The sequence below is a fragment of the Aplysia californica genome, unplaced genomic scaffold (assembly GCF_000002075.1).
Source record: "Aplysia californica isolate F4 #8 unplaced genomic scaffold, AplCal3.0 scaffold00525, whole genome shotgun sequence".
Taxonomy (NCBI): Eukaryota; Metazoa; Mollusca; class Gastropoda; order Aplysiida; family Aplysiidae; genus Aplysia; species Aplysia californica.
Genome location: NW_004797795.1, coordinates 334,336 through 339,675, shown reverse-complemented (window position 1 = coordinate 339,675; position 5,340 = coordinate 334,336).

Below are 5,340 nucleotides of genomic sequence, written 5' to 3'. Positions count from 1 at the left end.
GCAGCCAGCCTCCCTTTCTCGTCTCCCCCGACTCTCTTTGTTGTTGTTTTTTTGGTCGTGTGTAGCTTTGCCCTAGGCCTAAGCTAGATCCTATGTCCGCGCGCACGGCTGTGTGCATCTGCCTTCCTCTCCGCCCGTGTGAGTGTGTGTGTCCATCACTTGCGTTCTTTGTGTTTCTCTTGACACACTCCACTGCTGCGGTGTAGACTGTTCTAACTTCGACGGGTCATCATGAAAATATTGACTGTCTTGTAAATGAAGCGTGCTTGAAGCCAAAGTTACCGTGCTTAAAAAAGGCGTGTAATTTATATATATAGCAAAAATTCGGTAAGAGCCGTTCAGCGTGCTTGAGTCCGAAACGTGCTTTAAGTTTAAGCCGGCGTGCTTACTTAAAGCCGGCACGGACTGTACATGTGTCTGTGCTGCTCAAGACAGTCTCAATCTTAATTTTGTAAGAGAGGCCAATTTGGCAATTTAAGGGATGCCCTCTATTCCTTCTTAGGGCTGTCGATGGATTTGTCCATGGGACTGACGTCATCGCTACGCCAAAGCCCGCCGTGTGTTTGGCCTCGTACGTAGTAGTAGCCTACGAAGTTCCGCGAAGTGACGGCTTGATGGGAGGGGAGACGATTTAAAGTTACGAGCCCGCGCGATAACAAACGTGAAGGAATGAGGCTCTGTCGCGACAAATAAACAGCAGTGAATCCCACTTCTCTATTTGAGCGTCTTCAAATCGGCAAGGTGCTTTTTGAATGTTGATACATGTTTGTTTTTGGATTTACTTAAAACTGAATGAAAATCAGCAGCAGCAATAAATCTCCTGTCAAGTCCAGCTGAAAAAATCTGACCGGCACCGCCGGTCTTGCCCAGTTCACAAACCGCCCCTGAGCGTGACATTTTTGTTAGATCAGCCCATTTACAATTCTACTGTGCACTAGAACGAAAAACGTCCCCCCTTTGGGAATGGCCTAGACACTTCAGTCAGTGGCCTCGTCCTGGGGGGTTAATTTTTCGTTGGAAGATAACAACAAACAATACAAGAAATTTTTACAACTAAATGGCCAATTACAATAGAAACATTTTAAAGAAGGGTGACCTTATTTAGGCCACATATGGCCTAAATAAGCTAAACCCCCCTCCCTTACCTTATTTGGGCCACAGGTGGCCTAAATAAGCTAAACCCCCCCTCTCTTACCTTATTTAGGCCACATCTGTGGCCTAAATAAGCTAAACCCCCTCCTTTACCTTATTTAGGCCACATATGTAGTCAAAATAACCAAACCAATGTAAAGCATCGTTTTCTTTACAAGTTACATTATTATTTCTTTAAAACTCTTCACATCCATTTTCCTTCACAGCCGTATCATACATGACATGTGATGTAGAATCAATTTAAGGTCCTTGGAAAGGTGACCAGAAAATTATAACAAAATTATTTTATGATCTTCTCTTGCACTTGCAATTTTTTTGACAAATTAAAGTCTACCTAATTATATTTTTTTTCCTCATTTTTCTTCACTATTCATGACAACTGGCATGTGTTGTTTTCAGTTATTATCAAGAAAGTGGATAGGCGGACTACGGGGTCTATCCAGCCAAAAGGATAGGTGGACCCCGGGGTCTACCTAACAAAATGCTAGGTTTTAGGAGGTGAACCCCGGAGTCGACGTAGTGAAATAAGTAGATCTAGGTTAAACTAAGGATCGGTGGACCCCGGGGTCAACATAGTGAAATAAGTAGATCTCAGTTTATTTTATAATAGGACTGGCGGAGCCCGTGGTCAAAGTAGTGAAATTATAAGTAGATATATATAGGTTTAATTAAGGATTAGTGGACCTCGGGGTCAATGTAGTGAAATCAGTAGATCTAGGTTTAATTAAGGATTGGTGGACCCTGGGGTCAATGTAGTGAAATAAGTAGGCCTACATGTAGATCTAGGTTTAATTTTAAGGATAGGATTGATGGACCCTGGAGTCAACGTAGTGGACCCCAGGGTCTACCTAACGAAACACTAGATAGGTTTTAGAATAGGTGGATCCTGCGGGCACCGTAGTAAAATAAGTAGGTTTAATCAAGGTGTCCCGGGGGTCCACCAATCCTTAATTAAACCTTCTTAATCCTCTATGGCTATGGTGACTCTGGGGTCAACCAGTCTTTAAAGAAACCTACTTATTTCACTACAGTGACCCCGGGGTCCACCTGTTCTAAAACCTAGTATTTGCCTAGGTAGACCCTGGGCCCCGGGGTCCACCTTAAACCTGCTTATTTATCACTACGTTGACCCCGGGGTCCACCAATCCTTACTTAAACCAAACCTTATTTCACTACGGTGACTCCAGGGTTCACATCTTAAAACCTAGTATTTCGCTATGCAGACCCCGGAGTCCACCTATCCTCTACAGGACTATACTATTATAATTATCAATTTGCAATTTTCATTGATTAGCATTTTTATTTTTTATATTGAATCAGAGACTCGCTGTCTGGAAAGTCCACTGCTAATGCTATTCTTATCAAAGAAAATGGCACAATTTGATTTTATGACTTGCTAAAAAAAGAGTTTTAAAAATATCCAGAAAATAACATAAAATGATTATATATAGATATCTAATATGTATTTTATTATATGCATACTAAAAGACTGAGCAGAGGCTTACAATGTAAATTCTGTGCTCTACAAGTAGAGAAAATCTTTGCGCAAAACAGATTTTAGAAAAAAAGTTGGATCTAGAATTATTCTAATAAAAGTAAAAGTGATTGTTATGGTGGGATTTGTTATTATTAACTCTGGAAAGACAGTTATTTGCTGAATCTAAAATTAACTAGCACTGTGTAATTCATTTTATTTCAATTCCAAAGCCCAAAGGCATAGCAATTTATAAGTCAAGTTAGATCTAGATCTAGCAGTTGTAGGCCCTCTGGCTGCTTCTAGCATAGGCCTGCTACTACTGATTCTAGACGGGGAATCTAGATCTAGCTATCACCTGCACTATTAAAGTCAAATATATGGTAAAATAAAAACAAAACGGTGAATTGTTTTGTCAGTCAGTACATCCCAATTGCCATATCCGCACGTATTAATAGTTGATATAATGCGATACCGAAGCAATACGTTATCAGTGTGCAGGGAAGAGCGGGGTGCCCGGGTCGCTGACCGGTCGGTTCGGGGGTTCGGCTTTTGTAGATCTATGCATTTTTTACGGAAAGCCCTATTACTATTACTAGATCTATTATTAGTGTTGTGAAAACTTCAACCTCTACAGCTCAGGCGTCAAAAGACGTTGAAAAATAATAATACGTCCTGAAGTTTCATAATTTATACAGAATAACACAGCCAGTAGTTTTTATTTCATAGAGTTATAAAAATTGCCTTATTTTCAGAAGCAAATTTTAATGGTTCCAGTTCTACCGAATCGATTTTCACGCGAATTCAACCATTTTGATGATCTTTCTTTTCCTTTTAAAAAGATGTAGATCTAGAATCTAGGCCTGTCGTATGTGGCAGTGTAACACTGAGTTGTTTAGATCTAGACCCATCAAAACACCAGGCTTCGTGGCCGATCACAAAAAGTCTACGGGGCTTATCGAGGCCGATTCGCCCTGCCATGTGCACGTTCACTAAACTGCCTACTAGATAGAATCTACTACCACAGATTCTCTACACGATCTTTGCTACTACTACTACATGTACTACTACGAGACAGTACGAGAGAGTGCCACTCAGGCAAAGATAGTGTAACTTTGACTCAGCCACGTTGTGTACACACTTTTTATACCCCAAATTTGACCCGCAAGTCCATTCGAAAGATTTGACCTTTTAACTTGACCAAAGTGTGCCAAAATGGTAGCCTAGCTTTTGCCCCTCCATTAAGGAAAAATCTGGCCCTCATTCAAACCATTGGGCTGATTGAGCAAAATTTTGCGTATTGTGCTTTGTTCTTACAATTTCATTGTGATTATGATTTAGGTATAAGTTGTACACTGAGATAAAACTGTACTAAATGAGAAAGGTGCACCATATGAAAGTGGAACGAACTCAGTCGCCTGAAAAGGGTAGTTTGAGCATGTGTGGCCTAAATAAGCTAAAACCCCTCCCTTACCTTATTTAGGCCACATGTGGCCTAAATAAGCACTCCCTTTAAAGAAATAAGATAGACGAAACAGAAAACACAAAGAAGAAACATTTTTGTAACGGAAATTCAAGAACAACATTTTTTTTTTCAAGGAAAATTTAATTTCATAAACGCTTCAGTAAAACATTCACAATCAAAATCAAAACAACTGAAGCAAATTTCAGCTCATTGTTATAGCTCTAAACAACAACAAACAACCCGTACATAGTCACAGGACTCACAAAGGATAGTTTTCAGGAGGTCTATACCAAAAGCTACCACAACTTCAATTGGTGTCAAAATTGTAATGCAAGTCATCATTTGAAAAGACATTTGATCAATACAAGTACAAGATATGAAAGAACCAAGTCATTACAAAGTGTTAGTTTGAGGCTTTTTGAAAGAAACTCCCCAAAAGAATCATTAATAGCTGGCAACAACAACCTACACCACAGTGCTCATGAACTATTCATTCACACTCACTCAACAACAAAAAAGAAAGAAAAGAGAGATTGGACTTTGAAATACACAAAAAAAAGAATGTCACTATCATTACTATCAACCAATGTACAGGTAGCTGCAAGGAACAAAAACCACAAAAAGCTTTTAAAGTCGTTCTTAAATTGCTATGCAAGCAAAAATTGGATTTCCAACTTCTCAGGTCCATTTCTTTAAAAATGCATTTCTACAGCAAATTGTGTTGGGTTTTTTTTTTTGGGGGGGGGCTCTCTTGGTCGACAGGTTACACTAGTTACAGTGTTCGCCTCTTATTCAATAGGTCTTGGGTTTAAAACCTGACAACGACAGAATTTTTCTTCTCCAAAAAGTAGATGACAGAACATGGTTACAAAACTGTGGAGAGAAAAAAACTTCCTTTCCAGTTTTGTAACCATGTTTTGTCATCTACTTTCGTCTCTACTTTCTGCCCTCTCCCCCCCCCCCCCTTTGCCCCCTGCCTGGGACTCCCCCCCTCTAGGCTCTTCTCTTACTGCTACTCCTTGGCTCCCTCTTACTGCTGTCTTTCAGCCACACCCCTGATCTTATGATAATATTGGTGATCCTAAAATCATTACAGTGGAAACCATATATAACAGGCCCGGTAATAACAGGGATCCGGTAATAACAGGAATTTTTTACATTCCCGATTTTTCCTACTCTTTGTCTCTATTAAAAGTTATCGGCAATAACAGGGCCTCATCGGAGCCCAACCGGTTATAGCAGGGACAAA